At 35.9% G+C, this 22,824-nt stretch overlaps 1 protein-coding gene and 1 long non-coding RNA gene across 4 annotated transcripts in view; both read right to left on the bottom strand.

Moving 5' to 3' along the window:
* The window catches only part of Grm8 (glutamate metabotropic receptor 8), a 767,244-nt gene that overhangs the window by 410,629 nt on the left and 333,791 nt on the right, over positions 1-22,824 (bottom strand). The window lies entirely within an intron of this gene.
* LOC141417209 (uncharacterized) lies at positions 14,907-21,071 on the bottom strand. The gene is made up of 4 exons (XR_012441800.1): positions 20,911-21,071; positions 18,803-18,843; positions 16,781-16,875; positions 14,907-16,164 (listed from the first exon to the last, which is right to left on the bottom strand). It is a non-coding gene; the product is annotated as an uncharacterized lncRNA (long non-coding RNA).

Raw genomic sequence — 22,824 nt, 5'->3', positions numbered from 1 at the left:
TTTAAAGTGGTTACCACCTGGAAAGGTCTTCTCTAAGCATTAAAGATCTGACAAGAAAATGACATGATTTGGGGTATATTATGCATAATTGCTATCACAGCATTAGAAAAGGATATGAGACATCAGCCTTCTTGATACTTTGATCTCTCTAAAATGAGGGAATTATAAAATCTTAGTTCAGAGACATTGATTCTCTTACATATTTCCAGGTGTGTGTGTTTTTCTATAGTGAGCAGAACTAAAAGGAGCCATTATTGTTGAAATTTTGATATAAAATAAGGAGACAATACCGAAGCCCTGGGAACTAAACAGTTTAGGAGCCTTAACCAGTCTGAGTTACTAGGATGATGTAACCTTAAAGAAATAGAAAAAAATCATTTATGTAGACTGATTTTTTTTTATGGTGTCTTGATATAACCTTGTTCCAAATATTCACTGTTGTGATTTACAAGAAATGAAGGAAAGTAATAAATTGAACACTTTCTCACCAAAACCACTGGAGGTTTATTTGAAATTTAGATGTATTGACTAGAGACTTCTATAAAATTCTGGAAATCAATGTCAATATTTTCAAGTAATGAATCATTGGCAAAGGAGAATGAACAGAAATTCTTTTTTATATGGTAAATCCCAGTAAGTAATTCTAGTCTGCATTTCTCTATATATTGTAATATCAGAAAAAAATGAGAGATTAAATGGGAAAGTGCAAAACAGATGCTAGGAAATGGGTCAGTGGGAATGAAGAATAATAAGAATGCTAAATGAGAGAAATGAAAGGAAGAGAAGAAAGAGAGAGGCAAGAGGAAAGGAAGCTATCATCCACCTGTATAGAAAAGTGTGCAGTTTTCTGATCAGGACTAAAATCATCAATGGAATTCAAGTGAAGTAACTAATTAACAATAAATCTAAAAATATTGATAAAGCATCTCAATATTAGTGCCAGTTTACAGCAGAAAAAAATCATATAATCTACACCTAAAGGACTTTATTCTTCATAGGATGTTAATCAGAGGAAAAATTAAATATGAAAACAAAGTAATGAACCTGACAGAGTGTGTTGAGAACTGAAGCATGGCCCCCTTCTTAAGCCCCATAGGCCCCAGGCTCTTGAGTGAGCTGAGGATCCCAGGGAAGCCAAGTCAGGCCAGGTCCAGGCCCTGAGGTGACTTCAATCCCTGTCCCAGCTGGGAACTCTCTGAGTTGGATCCTCTGGTCACTTAGTCTGCAACACCAGCTCTGTGGGACACCCCTGACCCCTTGACAGACACAGAAGATATGGCACCGTTGAACTGAAAGTTGGTGGGCTAGGGAGAATGACAACCACCCAAATGCTAAGAAGGACTTTGGTAACTCAAAAGTTGGCCAGAGTAGACTGGAGCTCAACAAATTTAGTCAGAGACCCTGGACCTGGGGTGACAGCCTTAGTAAAGAAGACTCTACTCCGGGAGCCCAGCAGGTGAAGGAAGGCAGGAATATTTGGTGAGAGTGCCCAGCATCCTTCCTGAAGGTAACCTTCCTTCAACCATACTGTGACATAGGAATAGAAAAAGAATAGAACAATATGCCACATTTGGCCAACAGGAAATGCCCCCAAGTCTTTGGGAAGATTTACTGGCCATTTATAAAAGGCATGTGTATGTAATATGTAACAGCTGCTCTCAAATTTCCCTCACTTTTTTTTTTTTTGGAAAGACAGAAGTCAATCAATGTTCTAATACTGATGAAGTGATTTGTTCCACATGTTGAAGAATTTAAACTTATATTTGGTGAGTTTAGAAAGAATACCAGTCTTATTAATATCATTAATATCTTCAGAATCATGGATGAATGATAAACTGTACAAAGAACATACGATTATGATACAACCAAATTATTATTAGTAGTAACATTCCTTCTTTTTAAAAGAAACATTCCTATCTTTTTAAAAGAAAACTTTGCTACATCTTGGGTTTTTAGATGTAAAGAAGTTCTTATATACTAGAACATCTGACATCTTGTAAATACCCTTTGAAGGAAGAAAAAATTATAGGAAAGAAATGTCTTCTGAAAATGTTTGGAAATGGAATTGTTAGCACACGTCTAGAAGTAACATTGGCAATTACAAAGGTCTATGGTCTGTTCAGTGTGTTTTCAAGGAAATTGAGCCACCTCCTTGAAAAGCCATAGGGAAGAATAAAATGGATATCTATGCCTGTGCTGAATTGGGCATATTTAGAAAACATCTTCATATTACACACATTGTTCCACGTATACACTTCATTCCTCACAACTGCATAGATAGTTAACAGTGGTAAGTATCTTCTAGATGTTCTGAAGTGTTTGATATATGTTTAAAGTAACAATAATATTGAATACTATTTCTTTAAAATTTCATATGGAATTCAAGATTAACTATCTTATCCTATGTGTTCTGTGCATTTCATTTTACTTTGTTGTGTATATAATGGAAAAACAAGTCCTGTTTTACAATGCTAGATCTTTCTAGATGTTAAAAAAGATGTCAATGTCTTACAAAAGTAGAGTTCAGTATACATTTGTATTACATGAGAAAGACTGTCCTCTTAAAAAAAGACTTGTAGAAGCAAAATTAAACCCATCTCTAAGCATCATGTGTACCTTTAGGTGCACACACAGTAAACATTACTAAACAGTTAAAGAAATGTTAAATAGAAGAGAAAATTTAGTGACTAATCACAATAAACTAAACTATTTCTAGTACATATGATTCATGAGATGTTTTGTGCATCCTTGATGCAATTTAGCCTTTGCACGAAGCACATGACAATGTTGCTAGCCCACACCCAAGGACACCCGTGAGTGAACTGGTATATGTCTGACAGTGACGTGGGTGCTTTGTTTGTGGCTTAGCATAAAAACCTGCTTCGTTCCTGGTCTTTGTGTCTGCATAGGACAAAGGGTAGAGAAGGAGCTCTCTTCTTCTCAGAGTCTGTCTTGACTTCTGAGGATGAACAAACTCTTTTAAAGGTTGTCCTATCCTGTCTCTTTTGTTTCTGCTTTTCTGTCATCCCTCCACACACCTTGTCTTTTGTTTGTTATTTTTTTCCTTTTCCTTCTGAAATGCCAAGGAAGTTGGGAGAAAAAGCCATTCCCATCCCATTGCTTCTGTAGCCCAGACCTGCCTCATCTTGCATGGAGTCCATTTCCCAGCATTAATTCTTTTAGTTTCTAAGAGACTGTACAGAGAAACCTAAAATAACAGTATCCTAAACAAAAGGGAGCCTCTGTTTCAAAGTTAAGGTGATACTTGTGTTTCACTTGTTTAGTACAGTGTTATTAAAGTTGTATCACCTTTTGGGTGAATCATGCTAATATTTTTGAAACTGCATTATTTTTTTCTAGTGGCTAAAGCATTTAAAGTCAGAAGTGTACTAGGATATCCAGATCCCTGCAGTTGGTTTTCTGCCACTGAAACCTCAAAACCAGATATTCTCAGCAGTGTACCACATATATTACAAAGGTACATAAAAGATTTATCTCCCCTCTTGGTCCACCTCCCAGGAGCATTTCATCATAGAAGAAAATAACTAAACTCATTTGAGCCCCTCTTTAATTTTTCAAATGAAAATCTATATCCATCAGGCATAGGTCATAATTTCAGATGGGAAAAACTAAGATAACTTTTGTGAAATGCTTTTCTCTCCCATGCACATAATTATAAAGCACTCAAAATATAAATAACTTCAAATGCATTTTATATTAATAAAAAGAATCAGCAACTAACTACCATGTTATCAGAATTGTGATTAAATATTTAGATGCTCTATTACAATTCAAAACGTACACATGTACACATGCACATACATACACAGAGTATTATAAAAATCTTCTTCTCCTGGCATGTATCAGGATTGCTTCAGTTTTGATAAATTTCATTGAAGAGCACTTTTCAACCTACATTTTGTCTATATAATGTGCTCAATTTGGCTTTCTAGTGAAATTGACCAGTCAATTCAAAGAGTCATATTCACTACATGTTTTTATACTGTGCATGGTCAAATTCACTAAGCATATTAGTTTCCTTTAAAATAAAGAAACTTTTATTTTGACTTGATAAAAGCAAAACTTATTTTCAAAACTGGGGGAAAAACAGCTGATCCTTAAAAACTGTATATTAGGTTTAGGCCTATTATTTATATATATATTATTTAATGTAACTCTCACAAACCTTTATTAGATAAGTCCTATCGTTAATATCCTGTATGGAAAAAACAAAATTCAGAGAGTAAAATGTCTTTCCCAAAGTTACAGACCTACCTAAGTTTTTTTGAAACTAAGGCGACTACTCCAAAAGTAAATGCCCTACCACTGTACTACTCAACCACTTTAAGGATGAACATGTGTATAGGAAGATCAGCATACAGACATTATTAGTTCAAACTAGCTCAGAGTAACTAAAGGTAAATAAGCAGACATGAATCTCTCAGTCCCCGGCCTCAACTTTTGTCTTGGATAGTATTCCATGCTCAGGCTTTCAACATAGTCACATACAAAATTCATCCATGAACTGGCCTCATCTGTGTGAAAGATGTCAAACATTTGCTAACTATCATGACAGAAATACATGGAAATTCAAATTTCTTTCAAGATTTTCTAAATCAGTATTTTATACAAATTTTGTAATTAATAATAAGCAGTCTTAGTTAATTATTGATCTCCTAACAGGCTACCCCTATTGTGATTATTGGAAGGAAACAGAAATGTGAAATTTGCCTGCATATTTCTTGCTAAAGAAATGCCAGTCATTTTTCATACTTTAAATAACTTGCATTTGTTAAAGTAATGCTATTTAAGTACTCATTCTCAGTACTTATTAGGAGTGCATGGCTCGGAGCAAAATAAACTTTTTAAGTGACAAATCTTCTGGCACAAATTTAGAAGTGGCTCAGTCACTGAATCCTAATCCTAATCATCAAATTTAGAATTCACCCAATCCCCCTGTATCATTTTGCTAATAAAGAAGCTCCCACCTGAGAAACTTTTGAAGATCATCATGGATTTGTAGCTGAACTGCTGATAGAATCTTGAATCATGATTTTTTTTTGTAATTTCTATTATTTTTGCAATGGTATGCCATGAGTCAGTCACCATTCTGAATGTTCAATTTTCATTATTTCATTTAAAACTCAACATAAATGTGAGCATTATCATCCCACAGTATAACTTAGAAAGTGAGCCCATGCATCCAGGTTCATGCACTGGAATAATCAACCCTCAGAGCACATCTCTCTCACTCTAAATTCCTGTCTTTAGTTAGCTACTCAAGGTCAACATTCCTTCCACATCACCCACTTCCTTCCTATGAATGCAAACTTTATAAGCATAGGAATACTTTTGACCATTTTAACTACAAAATACCTTATAACATAGGGCTTTTCACAATAGAATGAATTTATTAAAATACATTAACAACCACATATTTAACACAAATGCTATGAACCTTCAAGTTATTCCAACTTATAAAATATGTCTGTAAATCAAGGTTGTGACACATTTTACAATGTTTTATATTCTGTTTTTTGGTTATTAGACTTCATGTACTTAGCTTCTGTTAAATCTTGTTGAAATGCCCAATATCTCATTTGCAACATTACCACTAATATTGTCACTCAGTTTAAATTAGTTTCTTTCAAATTTAGTTTCAAGACAACTTAAGATATCTTAAATATTTTAGAAAGAATCAAAACGTTCAAAAATAACATTTAGTTTGCTTATATTTTAGAAATCTGAATATTCTATATTTTGATTTGAATTTGTAACTGATCAATAAAAGGATATAAGATAAATTTTAAAATATTAAAGGGTAAGAACACTAAACAAAAATAATTTAAGTAAATAGCAGTGCACACTTCCTTGCCTACATAAAATCTGAGTTTGTGATACCCATAGAAGCAACTATAAAAACCTCTGCTTGGTGTCTCCCTAAATCACTGGAACTCTTGCCCAATGGCAATCCAACTTAAGCAGCAATAAATAAGCAAACAATTATATGTTCCCTGTCAAAGCCAAAACACATGATGTGAGCCATTTTCACAATCAATTATTGAGCAATCCAATTCATCTCATATGACAACCTTAATAAAAGAATCAGGGAACTATCATCTGATTATATCATGCATAATAAATCATCAACTATTTTTCCAAAATGTCCTTTCCATTCCACCTTTAAGGCTATTGTCTTAGGTCAGACAGTAACACCTCTGCCCTTAATTATCATATTGTTTTTTAGTAGCTCTTGCTATCTACAATCTCACAAATCCCATATTACCCTTTAATGACTTTACATCACCTGGTGACTAACTAGAAATCCCTTTTTATGCTGTGGTCAATCCCTTTCTCTTTAACCATGTCTCATTCTCACAGAAAACCTGTTTTCAGCCATGTTGAATTCCCATACCCACCTAATTGCTTTTCCATTTTCAATGCACTGTTTCCCCAAATATAGTAGTTCTCTTTCCCTCAGTTATGTGGATTTATCCTTGAATGCCCTACTCCAGCTCTACCTCTCCCTAGTAAAGCTCTTCATACCTTCCTCTTCTGTTTCCCTTTGTAATGTTAACCAATCCATTTATTCCACAATAACATTTACTGGTTTCTTCAACCAGAACAATTTCTTGAGACCATATACTATTTTAGTCATCTTTGGGTCCCAAAATCTAGTTCAGTATCTGGAACATGGAAAATGCTCAATTGATGTTTATTAAAAGGATAAATAATTTACATAAATCATTACTTTCCAAAAGTGTCTGATCTTAAAAACCACTGTGAATTAAAAATGGAAGGGATCCCCAAATGAATTCCTTAGAGATTCTTACTGACCACTTTGATTTGGAGCAAAAGATTTTGTGTTATCAAGTATCTCAAGTAATTTTCATAATGAGGACACTGAGAGAATTGCTATAATAATTTAATCAGGAAAGACAGGAAAATCTGTCTTCGTATAAAACATTTTGGTCAGTGGGTTACCTGTCTTTGATGTATCCACAGGGCCACTCCCTTCCTTTATCTAGTATCTACCTGTGCTATGCAAGGAAAACAGTTTTTCATCACATAGAAACAAGGGCAGGAGAATAATCTATCCTGAGCTCAGAATATAAACTCAGCAAGGGGCCTGGTTATCATTTCAACATTGTTTGTATTCTTTCAGCTTGTGTTTTCCATATGGCCTAAAAATGTCATGACTCAGAGCAGTTATTTGTAGAAATGTTTCAAAATTTTATCTAAACCACTATAATTTCACACCTGGCATTGAAACTACCTAGTTTGCCTGCAAGAACTCCACTTACTTGGTGATTATACAGTACTTGCTAAAACTAACTTAGTGCGCAATGTTTTATTCTGCAACTCTAGGAATAGAAACTTGTTCAAAAAGACTGTGCTCTATGTTGCTCCTACTCAGCATACGTTGCTATTTAATCCTTGCAGTGATGTTTTTACCTCCACTGCTCAAGGGAAACTTTTCTTTAGAACATCTGTAATAACCTCTTCCTTGCCATATCTAACAAATGTTTCCAATACCCATTTACCTCTGAACTAACAATACAAGACAAACCTTTCTTCAAGGCTCAGTCCTTGTTGCCTTCCTGGTCTTCCTACTTCTCTTTCTGCTGCTTTTTGTTCTCCTTTGCAAATGGATTTATTTTTTTCCCCCTTTTCCTTTTATTTTATCATTTTTACATTTACTTACATGTGTATACATTGTTTGTGCCACCTACCCCCCACACCGCCCTCCCAACCCCCCAACCCCCTGCTTCCAGGCAGAACCTGCTTTTTCCTATTTCTAAATATGTTTGGCTCCATTTCGACAACTAAACTTGTTGTTATAGTAGTCACATTCTTCCCAATTCGTGAAATGTTTGGGTCTTATCATACTAAGCTCTTCATGTACCCTACGGTCCAGACCACCAATAGTAACATGTGACTTTTAAATTTTATATTAGTTAAAATTAAGTGAAATAAAAATCCAATTGCTAAATCACACTATCATATGCCAAGTGCTAATAGACACATGACACAATGTACAGGACATTTATAGAAAGCAGAAACTTCTTTTGATCAGTTATAGACCAAAGAGCTGGACTACTCAAGTCTCTCACCTCTCAACTTTAGCTTATTCTATTCCCTGTACTCAAATACTATCCACCAACCACATCTCTGCTTGCTGAAATCTGAGCCTTTCTTTAAGATTAATCCAAAATGTTTACATCTCTCCAAAATCTTTGTTGATCATTCTGGCTGAAAGGATAGCCACACTATCACGAACTCTTAAAATTCTCGCTACTACTCTCTCCCATGTTGCTTTGTTCAGACCTTGTTGGTGTGAATGCCTCCTCTCTCTCCACATTAGAAAGTGTTTGAAGTGTTGTAGTTGCTAAGTCTTTGACAATAGTCCTCACATCTTCATAATCCCCATGTCAAACATCTAGGATTTTATCACATTGATGTTAAAAAAAAAAACAAAAAAACTGAGCTTTGAGATGATGAAGTGCTTCTTAAGGTCTCAAGACAAGAAGTGATTGACCTGGGTCATTCTAGGTGAGTTTAACTCCAGGTGAATCTAAGCTCATAGACTTAATCATGGAGACGACAAGGCTTCCTGATCTCATTCACCAACTGATGCCTACACCACATGCCTCATCAACAGGAGGCACTATTGCATTGGTGAATGAGCAGGTAGATGACTATTACCTTATTAGTGTGAAATGATTTGCAGTTCATATGGTGCATTGACACTTATAACTCATCTGCATATACTTCCCCAAGAAGCTGTGAGGTGATACTATCTCCATTTTCGAGACTCAAAAGTTTAGTGCTATTTAGTGGCAGGGATAGGATATTAGCTCCTGTCTTCTGCCTTTAAGTTCCATCAGCCTTGCTTTTGAACCCCTTGAGAGTTTAAAACTCAACAATCAACAAAGGCTCCAAGTGTTTTGTCTCAAAATACTGTTTTCTACTTGTCCTTTTCATTGTTTAAAAAAATGTGATAATGAGATTTAATTGCTTATGTCTATGTGAGGGCGAGAGGAAACTTTCGCAAGTTGTCAGCACTGGTTAAATAGCTACATATTTAGATCTTTATCATATTGTTTTTGCCCTAACCTCATTAAGATAACTCTTATATTAAATAAAATTCTGGGAATGTTAATTAGCAATTTAGTTTTGAACATGCATGATTATATTTAAGTTCACAAATAATAGGCACGAATTTTATCTTTAACTGTACACAAATGTTCTTTTCTTCCCCCCTCACTCCTTTAGGAAAGCCATTTAAAACACATTTGGAAAAGGTTCAAAAATTCTATTAATCTTATTTTCCAGAATTTTCTTAAATATTTTATGGATATAATTTTTTTTCATCTCAAAGCAAAGCAATACATCACAACATATTTTATCATATTTGTTGGCAAAATGTGAGATTTGAGAAATTGATTTTATACCAAGTAAATAGTGGAGGAGTTATACTGTATTTGCTCCTTTTTTGTATTAATTTTCTCATAAACACTATTATATTTTGTCTTGTATCTGCAATTGCATTTAGGGTGATTGTCATACTTGCATTTATTTTGCATCAAATTTGGAGCCTGGCATATTTTTGCTTATATATAAAGTTAGTCAGGGTAAGAATTAAACTCATCTACTTTGAGTGCCCTTTCTCAGTCACAACACACATTGTCTACAAAACCTTCTTGTCTAATCTGAAAAGCAGCCTGTAAAATAATTTCCCCAACACAACTCCTCCAGTAAGCATCAAATACCTGTTTGAAGCCCACAGGCTCATTCCAAAGCCTGTGATCTTTTCATTAGGAATGAAAAAAGGGGTGAATGGCTAAATATTAAGTGAAATGCCTCTTGAGTATAACATAAATGTGCTGATACCTATTCATGAAAATGCTTATTAGATAAATAAATAAATAAATTCGTGGATACTGCTCAATACACATTAGCTCATTTAGCTCCCCAAGAAAAGGGAATATTTTCAAGTAAACATTCAGAAGGAATACGTGATTAGAAAACTGTTTCAGTAGTGATGGGGCTTTTATAGGATTTCTCTTTCCAAGTTCAATAGTCTTAATGCAGATGCAATTTGCTTGAAGTCTATAATGCCTTTGGATTTCAAGCTGAGGAGTCTGATCATCTGGAAACAGAAAATTAAAGATCTGAAATATTGTTAAATAGATAAATTGGGCTGAAATTAGCCTCTTAGGACTTCAAGAGCTTTCACATAAAGTCCAAGAGATAGAAAAAAGAATGATGTTCTCTACAATCAAATACTGCCTTAACTCCTAATTTAACTTCTGCCATTTGATCTAATGTTGTTGCATCAAGGCTATGGGCCCTCCACAGGTGAGGAACTTACACCAATTTAAAGCAAATACATCACATGGGCAAGAATGCAGGCTCAAAAAGTAGCAAAGTTAGTTTCATTCCTGATTTCATTCCTTATTTTTCATATCTACAGTCCCCATGTGAACCTGTCTTCAATCTCTTTACAACTGTCATATTTTGAAAGTCTCTCTACCTGTTCTCTCTACTGTCAACCGTTCTTTCCACTTCTACTCTTCCTACAAACGACTGCTAGAAAAATCTTCCCCAAAGACAGCTTTTATCACACACTCAAAAAACTGTCACAATTCTCTAATGCCTGGTATATAACACTCTGAAAGTCTTTACCCCTCTCAGTATTCTAGTTTCTCCCTGAGGCAAGTTCTGTTAGTAAGAAACAATCTTATGCCAGGCCATGTATTTGCTTATCATTTTTTATTGGTGTCTTTTGGCATGCTACTGGTCCTAATTTAGAACTTTAAAACATCACTTGCAAGTGATCTTTGACATACCTTCATATGGGTATATTATCAGATGTCAGGATCCCAGAACAAAAATGGAATTCATTCCAGATGGTTCAATTAAGAGAGAACAAATGAAATAGTGAGACCCTCCCCTCTCACAAAGACTAGCAATGGTGAGAAGATAACATTAGCCCCAGGGAACAAGAGAAGGATAAAGAGTAGTGTGTTCTTGGGAGCCCAGTGTAAGTATGCAAGAAATAAGGCAGGCTGCTAGTAGTTAAAGTCTAAAAAATGCACTGCCAGCACCAGAACACAGAGCCAAAGCAGGAAGTGGAGAAGAAACATCCACTTCCTTCCCTTCCCACCCTCCAATATCCTACTAGAGTACCTCCTAGATGAACACAAAGAGGAAGAGAGTTTTGGTCACAAAGTCAACAGAAGTCAGCTTCCCAGGGCCCAGGAAGGACACAGAATGGTAGAGAAAAGATAGGGAAGTAGCTTAGTTCCAAGATTAACTGTGGCAATTTCCCACCTTTGGACTAAAAAACAACCAGAGACCCCTCTGTATGTCACTTTAAACAATTTACTTTCTTAGAAGCTCAGTTTTCTTACCTTTACCATAAGAATTATACATAGTTTATAAAATTGTTCTGAACAATACATAAAAAATATGAAATATCTAGACCAGTAAGCACTAATTAAATGATAGTTGCTATTGTTATAGACTAAATAAAAATTATATGTATATGTGTACATATAGCCTCTTTTAAAACATCTTAAAATAAGGAGTCATCAAAAATAAGAATCAATGAATGTTAGTGGTCACCTTTATTGCTCACCTCTACAGCCCTCCTCCCTCCCCACCACCCCCACCTTAAAAAATATGGCAGAACATCTTCAGGACTTGGCAGGGAAACTATTTTATTTACACCAGTGACTTGCATGCATTCCTCTTCCTTCCATTCAGTAACAGACGGTGCCCAGGACAGCAGTGACATCTGCAGCCCCAAGGGAGAAGGGTCAGCACAAATTTTAATTTTGCTTTTGGTTTGGGACTTTATGTACACAAGCAGATTTTTTTCTCCCTGTCAGTTTATATCTAGGTTCATATCTGACATTGTTTAATGCTTTATGTATTTGGATTGACCCAGAATTTATAGCTGCAGATTTTTGCTTATTTTGCTATGCCTCTAATTCAACTTCTCTGATTCTTTTTTCTAAAGGCAAAAGAAAACATGAAAAAGTACTCCAGTTGTCTTTTTTATATCACCAAGGAAGTAAAGAAGAGGACACTCTGCTCTTTTTCAGCTCCTCCATATTCCAATGTGTTAACATTTGAATATTTCAAGTAAGCCAAGACAAAAGTTGTAGGGATAACCTATAAAAATTTGTGAGTAAATTGATTCAAGTAGAAAAAGTGATTAAAAGCTGGAGAACATTCATAAAAATTGTTAGGTTGTACACTGGCAAGGAATGAGATTCTAAACTCATCTGTTATGGGACTAAAAAATGCAGAACACATACACACACATATACATTTAACTTCATTTGTGGAATGTACAGGATGCGCACTAGAAGCAATTTCATCCTCTAGAGTTCAACATCAGGGGAATTTCTATAATAGAAGACTTACTGTTTGTAGTGTCCACATCTGAGGACATCAAAATTTCCTGTTCAGGCATCCCACAGAGAAAAGGCATATATCTCTAAGCATATAAAATAGTATCCTCATTATAGAGACACTATCAACCTCAGTAGTATTTGTAATTTCCCTGTACCCTGGGGAAGTCTTCAAAGGTCAAAGAAAACACTAAAGGCTCTGTCTGCCAGATAATTAGATCAAAATAGAAGTAACGGCTGGCCTCAGGTAGCTGTTTCTAATGTGAGTCAGTCACAGGACAATGGAAACTACAATTCATGCCCCAGTGTTCTCCTTGATCAAGGGGAGACTGACTAGATTGAGTCAGAACTCATGGGTCATTTCTGATTGGCCTCTATCGAGAGCATCACAATAAAACTCAAGAAGCTTCACAGACAAATAATTAAGGAATTTGGGTGTTTGGATTAGATAAACTATTCAAAGTCCCCTTCATCTGCTTTGGCCTGATTTTCTAGACTAGATAAACATTTGAATTTACAAGAGAATGTTGAGATTCACTTAAACTGTGCAATTGGTAGAAAGAAGTACAACAAATCACATCTTCTTTTAAAGACAAATAGAATGACATGAATAAATCATTTAGACTAGTAGAACAAATCAACAGAAATTCACTCTAAGATAAGAAGAAATATGAGATTTCTGGTCCAGGTTCTTTCTTTGATCCTTAGACAAGTTACTACAATTAATTCCAGGTTTCCAATATATAAAAAGGGGATACCAGATAAATAATCTCTAAACTGTCCTCCAACTCTTAAAAATAGCTATTGCTTTATGTGCCAAGCAGGATCAAATACAACATTGTGAAGTATAGACCTGTGTTCCCATGAAGCTACATTTCAAGTAGATCTGAAGCAGCCAGATGTGGATTCAAAAATCTCTAGCACCAGCTTAAAGGATTCAGTCAGAATCGGGCAAAATTGAAGAACTCAATTCATGGACAGACCAAACACTTTAACCAAGATTGTCATATCTACAATTATTCTGTTGGTATATTATACATCCACTTGTTGAATATATATCCAAAAGTTGGGTTTTGAGATAGATAGATAGATAGATAGATAGATAGATAGATAGATAGATAGATAGATAAAGAGATAATCAGGAAGGAGATAAAAAGACAACATTTTCACCCACATTTTCCAAAAAATCAGTTATATTAAAATATATTCAAGAAAAAGTAAAAATCAGACTATAGACTATACAGATAGTTTAACATGAAAATATGAAGCATGAATAATAATATTAGGTGGATGTGCCATAAGGTCCTACACAGTACTAAACTGAGGTGATTTTTCTTCTTAGATCCCTAGGATTTAGTCAAAATTAGCATCCTTATAAGCACTGGATAACAATATAGTATAAATCATTTACTGACACTGTAAATTAGGAACACAAAACAAAACAAAACAACACATTAGACATGGGAGCATTTCCCTAAAAGATGAGGCATAGGAAAGAGCATTTCCCCCAATGAAGAACTGAATGCCATAAACATAAACCTGTTTAAACCTGTGTCAAAGATAGAAATGTTTATGTGGACGCTTCATGGCTAAACAAAATGCAAACAACCCAAATGTCTTTTCTTTTTTTTTTTTTTCTTTGCATTACTGGGTTTTGAACTCAGGGCCCACATCTTGAGCCACTCCACCAGCCCTTTTTTGGGAAGGGTTTTTCATGATAGGGTCTTGCTAAACTACTTGCCAGGGCTGGTTTCAAATAGAGATCCTCCAGATATCTGCCTCCTGAGTAGCTAGGATTACAGGCATGAGCCACCAGCACCTGGCTAAATGCCTTTTCAATCAACTGTACATCAGTGTGCTAAATAAATATTTCACTTTTTTTCTTTGCTCTTTTTCATCCTCATTCTGGCTTTATGAAAGAAAATAAAGCACATTATTTGTCAAAGAGTTTATGCACATATTGAATCACCACCCAATTTCTCAACCTCAAAGACAACTTAGAAATAGAAATGACATAGGAGAAAAAAAGATACTATGTTTTGTTGGAAAGAACTGTCATTATTGTGGCATAAACTTGATGAATGCATCACCTACCACTGAGTATTTTTAGGTCTAGTTATTCATTCAAAAATATTTATCCAGTACCTTCTACACATCAGATACAGTGGACAGAGAGGTGAACAAAGACATGTTCCTTGTCCTCATGCAGCTTATAGTTTAATAAGGGATAGACAGCAATCAAATAATACCACAGATAAATGTACAACTACAATAAGAGCTGAAATGAGCATTGTGCTGTGTGGGCATGCAGCAAGGACATACAGCCAATCAAAGAGCTAAGATGAATTGAGGACTTTAAATCCTATTCGTAAAGTCTTGCTCATTGTCAAACAGTGAGGGAGCATCTCTAAGAATAGTATGCTGTTCTTGAACCTACAAAATCCTGCCCTGTGGGCAGCAATCGGCTTTATGCATACCTCTACATCCAAAGCTGACTCTCTGCTTTTACCTGGTCATGCTGACAGCCCAGTACATCATGGAAGATGAATCTACAGCCTGGCACAAATTCCCATTGTCCAAAATCTGAATGGCTCAGCCTTGAGCCTGGAGCTAACGCATGATGATGGTTGCCTTACTACAAGAGACCCCAGTAAGACTCACCACTGTCTCTCTCCCAGTATCTTCATACAGTAACATGCTATAAAATTTAAGGGTCCTCAGGGGGGAAACAGATAAACTCAGAACACATCCAGTCACAAAAATAGTCCTAACTTCTAAAATGAGAAGTTCCTAACAAGAACAGGTAACCAACATCAAAAAGAGGTCCAAGTCAAAACTAAGATTATTCCCTCAATCTCAGCCTTCTCTTCCCCATCATCTGTGTCCTTAGAGTAATCAGAGTATATCTTAGCCAGACTGGTCTACTCCTTACTTGAAAGTCTTCCCTAGGCTTGGGAAACAGAAGAACAACCCTGGTCTTGCATACACCAGGGAAATTTATTGTTGTTTTCTACAGTGCAAAATCATGGGATGCCTAAGCCTATAAAAAAAAAAAAAGACAGTGAGGGCTGGACAGGGTGGCTCATGCCTATAATCCCAGCTTCTAGAGAGGCAGAATAGGATTGGGGACCAAGGCTGGCCCCAGGCAAAAGCTTGTGATCCTATCTAAAAATAAATTAGAACAAAAAAGGCTGGGGTTTTGGCTCATGTGATAGAGCCCTTGTCTAGTAAGTGTGAGGCCCTGAGTTCAAACCCTGGTACTGCCAAAACAAAACAAAACAGAAAACCAGAGAGGGAAATTAAAATATCTTTAACTGAGAAATTAGCTTCAGATAATTTTACACAAATATGACTTAATTTTTAAATACATTTATTAAGTCAAAACTGGTTTCAAAACTTCAGAGAGTATAAGAGAGGGCAATTCAAGGTATCTTCAATCTTCAGGTGTAACTTTCTTGCCATAAAATGAGAAAATGCAAATTGTGTTTAGAGTAAAGTTTCTTACCTGATTCCAAAGACAAGTTTTTCTCCTCAGAGATGTAAGCTCCTGATGGACAAGGGCTACTTTTCGTATCTTTTTGTGGCTCTTGGCACAGTATTGGTCCTGTGTAGATATCTTATTAATAGCTTCAGGTGACTATAGTGGTACAGTGTTCATCCCATTCTTTATAACTAGGTAATTCTGGGCAGGTACAATGATGTTTTGCTTTACTTCAGTGGCATTGTTGCAAACAAGGTTCTGTTATGATTGCAAAGTAGTTATTATAACAGAGACCTTGATGATAAGATCATTCTGCATATTAACCTGCACAACAAAATTAAGTCTAAATTTTCCCACAATTACATAGACCCTTCATATCAGATATATCCATTAACACATCTTGAGATCAACCAGTTAAGTACACAAAGTCACAAGTGAAGAAAATGAGGCAGCAAAATTCCTGACACATTTAATGCCACTTAATCTATTTAGATTGTGGGGTTTTTTAAACAAAGAAAAGCTGCAAACTCCCGCACACTTTCATTTTCTCCTGTGCATTTTGAATTAAAATCTCAAAATAATTTGACTGATGATCCAATGCTATTCAGGTCCCTAAGTGTGTAATAATTACCAAAATTCTTGCAAGGACTGCAGCAGTGGGATTCACAGCATCTTTTACAATGTCAACAGTGATGCCAAGAAGACAAGAGAAGAAGGAAGGAGCTAATGAGATAATCCATAGAATAAACAAACTTCATTAATTTCTGAGCAGGCTGCTCAAATTCATTAATGCCTGCAAATTAATGACATGGTAGTACAAATGAAAAGTCAGCAAATATGTATTTTTATGAAAAATATATCATAGCTAACTCACCTTTTACAAATTTTCATCATCTGAAATGTCTGTGTTGACCTTTCTTGAGTAATATTCCCATGTCTAAGTATGATAGTTTGAATATGGCCAGTTTCCTTTATAATAAAATATATAAGATGTAAATAAAATTCAACCTTAGATATCGAGTTAGTATTTATTCTAAGTAACAATGATTTAATGTACTAAAGCCAAGTAAAGGGCCAAAAAGAAGGGAGGGCTGCGTTTTGTAAAGGCAGAGAAATATTTTTCTGGAAATGTGTCCAGACAAGGTGAACTCATTCAAGAAATGTAACTGGTAAGAGGCTGGTAGACTAAGACGTGGTCCATCTTGGGTACCAGCAAGAAAGTTTTCAATGTGGAGTAGGAGAGGAGGAGAGATGCATCTGCAAATAAACCAGGGGAGACTGCTACTGCAAGAACTAGAGTTAGAGAGAATCAACTGGAGAATATGAGACCTAGGAAGTGAAACCTGTAGCCAATTTATCAGATTCCATAAAGATAGTTTGAATGATGAGACTATGTGTAGTTTACAAATGCGTGCATTATTTTCCTGCAGATTTCCTCAAAGTATATCTACTCTTGAATTATACTTGCCATGTTAAAGTTACTTCTGAACTTCCCAGAATGCAATCAAGGCAAAAGTACTCTGGCCATAGGTATGTTCCTTGAGAAACAATGGAACCCACGTGAGGTTAGAAAATTGCCAGTAATGCAACATTCTCTGTGTGTCTGGGTTAGAGTAAGCAGAGGCAGCTGGTGATAAGGAACTGTGTTGAATTTCCCCTTTTCTTGGCAAATTGTACTCTCTGCTTATTTATATCAAAATTATCACCATCCTTACCATCACCCATATCTACAATGATTACCCAGGACTCTTAGTCACACTCCTTCTCACTCCATGTACACATATTCCAAATACACACTGCAGTTATTAAAAATGGGAAGAACAAATTGTTTGCCCATCCTCATAATCATCTCTCCTAAAAGGTCATTTAAACATTTAATCAAACCCTCAGCTCTTGGGGGAAGAGTATGAGTCACACAGTTAGCACAGCATGCTGAAGCTGGGTTTTCTGTCAGTCTTGGGGAGGACACAGACCAAACCCACAAAGAAATCAACAATAAGGGCATTTCTGTCATTAAGCAGAGGAGAAAAAGCTAAACGGTTCCCTGGATTCTACTGAGTTAAACCTGCACACCAATTAATGAAACCTCTATGGAAAACATGATGCCAGAAATCCCAGGATGTTGGCCATGTATTGAAATGTAAACTAACACTCTTGAAAAAGAGCGGGTATGTGGGCATCCTAAATCAATATGAATTATTTGGTGTTCTGCTACTTTGGATCTGCTACACCACTGCTCCCTTTCACAGGTATAAATACACAAAAGAGAAGGCTTCTGTTTCATAAAAGTGTCTCAGACAAATGACATTCCTCAGGGTCTCAACCCAACACTGGCAGCCAGCCCGCTCTCTGCCCTCTGGTCTGCGGGTATTTTTCACTTCCACAGCTATCAGCCTGCTTCAGACCTAAGCCTTCCCTCCGACGAGGGACAAAGGAAAGATCACAGTGGAAATCCTTCTGTGTGCTGCTAATAAGCCTATTTAGAGTCAATGAGAACGCCTCATTTTGCACCAATAAAAGCCTTCAAGAATTCTACTGAATCAGTAAAACCAAAATGTTTCTGTGCACTCCCTGTCCTCATTTTACATCAGCCTGGGAGGTGAAGCTCAGCAAAATACTGGGGACAATGACCTCTAGGTTTCCTTCTTTCTCTAATGTCCTCCAATTCTATTGGGTAGTGGGATTTGAATTGTATTTAAATTTTCTCTGATGGAATCCTGAACCATTGTTCAGTTTTAGATAGTCTCACTGTGGTCTGCTGAATTGGCATATTCAGGGTCTTGGATCTGTCTTGGCAAAGAACTGAACATTGCTCCTGTCCCACAGCTTAGCTAAGACAGCCTGTTTTCTTTCTGAAAGAGATATGGGTAGAAACACAAGTAGAGCATATTCCTACCTTTCACAGCAAGGTTAGAGAAAGCTATGGTATTCATGGACCTTGAACAAAGGGAGAATGCAAACCAAGATTAATCATTTCACTAAATGAAAATCTACAGTTCTAGCAATGTGACCACATTAATCTAAACAAACTTGCAGTGGAAAGGTAATGTACTGGTCAATGGCTCTAATGGAAATAATACATGGGTGGAATGTCATCACCCATTTGTCAGACAACTAATCTTGTCTCCCCCAAAATAGCTGACATCCCATGTCAGCCCACTGTTGGGAAGTGGAAAGGTAAGTACTATTTCCAAAAGCAATGTAAACTATACATTTAAACTTGATGTTTTAGCCAGATAGCATTTGGGGGAAAAGAGAGCAATCTGAATGCTTATCCTTTATGAAGGATAAGCACACTAATATCAACTACCATCATCGCCATCAAAAGCTAAGCAGAGGAAAAATTAGAATTTAGCAAAATTCTTTTAGAGGCTAGATTACCTGCCTAAGATCACACAACTAGGAGACAGTTACCAAGGGGCTGAGACTTTAAACAGAGAAAACATAACAGAAATACCAAGCTCCTATTGGGTTTTATGATATGGTTGACAAACTTACCTGCACTTTGAACAGGTATTTAACTGCACTGAAAAGAAAAATGCTTCCTTGAGTTACTATCTAACAGGGTAGAAATCACTACCATCTGTGAAATATTTTTATAAAGTAGAGACCATGTTGTTTAAAGAAATCCAAAAGTGAACTGTTTGAGTAAACTAAGGAACATTCTTTAATATGTGTGTTTTATAATTCTGCAGTTATATAGAAATATGCCTCAATGAAATATTGCCAAAAGCTATATTAGTTTAATTTTAAGAAATCAAATCATATCTTGTGTTTACTAGCTGGGAAGTCATATTTAAAAAATCAGCAGTGAATCCAATTAATATAAACAGTTTAGCTCTATCACAAATATTCACCTACTTGTTTATTTTAGAATTTTAATTTTTATGTAAAAATAAGCAATTTTATTTTTAATTTTTTCATATCCTTCTTAAAATGAGTCAATTTCATGTCATGTTAAATAAATCATTTCTACTTATTTATAATACATTGCATTAATCAGGATGTTTTCAGCTTCAAATAATATAAAATCTAATACAAAATGGCTTTAAAATTGATAAACTTTATTATCATCTCCTACCATAAGGATGAGAAGGCATTCCAGAGCTGAGCAAATCAGCAGAGGTTTAAAGATATCAACAGCAACTGAGTTTTTTTCCACTTGCCTGAGTTTCCTTCCACATGATTTCTCTACTGCAGGTCCAGCCACCAATATCAGACACAACTACAAGAACCAATAGACACTCCCTTCCAAAGGATTCTGGGATACTTTCCCATCTATTGCATTGACTAGGCCTGTTTTACAAACTACTCTTTCAATTTCCAGCAGGGTAGTAACCACTATGAAGGACCAGACCAATCAGGGCTGAGTTACATTGGGTACACCCTGAAACAAAATTGTGAACGTAGATCACAATTACGTTCAAAGTTGTGAACGTAGATTCTGTTGTTGACTACGATAGACACTAGCCACATATGGCTATCTACATTGAGATGTAATATAATTATAATTAAATAAAACATAAAATTCAACTTAGTAGTTTGCCCTAGCCATATTTCAAGTAACCAATAGCCACATGTGGCTACTCTATTGGACCATACAGATATAGAAAATTTTCCTCATCACAGAAAGTTCTATTCAACAATGCTTTAATAGGAAAGGGAAATTTCCACTGGATCAATAAGCAACAGTGTCTATTGTATTCCCTGAGTAGGAGGTAATAAGCTTTATGAATATTATTTTCTTTACCTGTGAGGCAAGTATTCCTATTGCATGTTAGTCTGGATACTAGAGTGCTAGCCAAGGATGAGAAAACTCAATTAGAAGGATCCTGAACTAGTTCACACACCTATAAAGAAGGGTATAATTAGGGTCTTGATCACAGTCAGAACTCTTTGCATCTAGCTTCTCTGTTCTTTCTACATGTCAATATTATTCTTCCAGGCAGTTTTCTGAAAACACACATCTTACATTTCACAGTCTCAAACCACTACCCCACCCACCTCCAAGACAGAGGGATCTTCCTTCTTCCATTCCCATTTTACATATTCCTTGAATGTTTTCTCATGGTTCATCTTGAGTCAAGCACTCAACCTTGATCCAACCAGTTGTAACTGAAGAGACATTGGGAAGGAGATTGGGTTGTACATCAGAGATATGGCTACAGGAGCTCCACCAATAAATATTGTTATCAATTATTAGAGAAATTGTATGACAGAGGTCCTCTCATTTAATACATTTCCCAAAGATTGAGTTCCTCAAAACTTTGCCTCAGATCATCTGTAATTTGCTCTCCACACACTTTCTGAATCTATCTCACCCAGTCCTACTTACAGACTAGTGATGATCAGCTTTCTCTCTACAGTAACATCTCTTTACTCAGCTTTAGTTTCATAAGCAACTATAGCTTCTCAGACCTCTGCAGCTGTCTACCTCACTTGTTCCTTATATACATTTTATATCCCAAATGGAATTCATCATCATCCTTTTCCCCTCTTTCCCCAATCATACATTATGTCAGGAATGCTCTCAACCAATGACCCAGTTTTCCAATCCATGAGTCAAGGCATCATCAACGAATCATCATCCCTGATTCGTTCATTATCTCCTTAAACACTCAATTGTCAAATCTTAATTATATCTCAAAATATCTTTTGTATCTTGTCCATCCCCAGTGTGGTACAGCAATCAAAACTCAGGCCACTATTGTCTCTAGAGGGATGATTGAATATCTAAGTCTCCCTTTGCTTAATGTCATTCCTTGCCAATATATTCTCTACACTATAGCAATAATAATCTTTCTAAAATGTGAATCCAATTATGTCACCAAGCTACTTAAAACCTTTTAGCACTTGTTCATTGCCTTTCAAAACAGATTTCATCTCCTTTGTGAGACATTACCTGTTCTTAATTTCTTACTACTCCCCCTATCTATTGTCTACAACAGCTATATTGAATATGGTCAGTTGCTCGAACTGTTCTCCTAGCTCTTGTCTACTGGTCATTGTTCTCTCCTCTTCCTAAAATACTAACACCACTGAAATTCTTCATCTTGTCTAAATTCTGTTCATGTTTTCTCAACTTAAATTTCACCTCTCTGCTCCCTTACCTTACATTAGTTCTTGCTATATGTTCCTATTCACTTTATATAACACATTTCATTTCAAGAACTTGACTCAAAAATTTATCTTCCCAACTAGCCTATAAGTTCTATGAGAGCAAGGACCATTTCTTTTTGTTCACAGATACATCATTGATATACAGTAGGTAGTGCTTTACAAAAAAGTAGATAATAAATGAAAGCTGAATTGAATTCAATCATGCATTTCATGAATATTTTGAGGAATCCCATTTGTGCCAAATGCCATCTAAGGCACCAGATACAACAAAGAATAAAACAAAGTCCTTACCTTCACAAAAATCATGCTTTTAGGATATGAGGAAGATAATAATAAACATGCCAAAATTGAATAAATGGACACATTCTTAACTGAAATTTTCCAACATGCTTTCCAAGTTATCCATTATTCTGTTACCTCAATGGAAGCAGTATGAAAATAAAGCACTGTTCCCTCACATGGAACAAATGAAATTTTCTAAAGAAACACAATACTGTCACTAGCCATGGTGACCCACAACTATAATCCCAGCTACTCAGGGGTTACAGGAATGAAGACTGTGGTCTGAACCCACCAGGGCAAAAGCACAAGACTGTTTCCAAAGAATTAAAAGCAAAAAGATGGGGGCATGGCCCTGAGTTCAAGTATTATACTAAAAATAAAAAACCCTACAAAGTCAGTGCATTTACAATCAAGAAACCAAATATTCTAATTAAAATCTGACCCATGGCATTGGCCTATTTGTGTTTCTAGAAACATATTCCCCTGTGTATTAACTGTGTGGTCAGAGTTTAACAA

This window comes from Castor canadensis, chromosome 2 (genome assembly GCF_047511655.1).
Source record: "Castor canadensis chromosome 2, mCasCan1.hap1v2, whole genome shotgun sequence".
In the NCBI taxonomy this organism is placed as follows: domain Eukaryota; kingdom Metazoa; phylum Chordata; class Mammalia; order Rodentia; family Castoridae; genus Castor; species Castor canadensis.
This window is presented reverse-complemented; position numbering and strand designations above follow the sequence as displayed.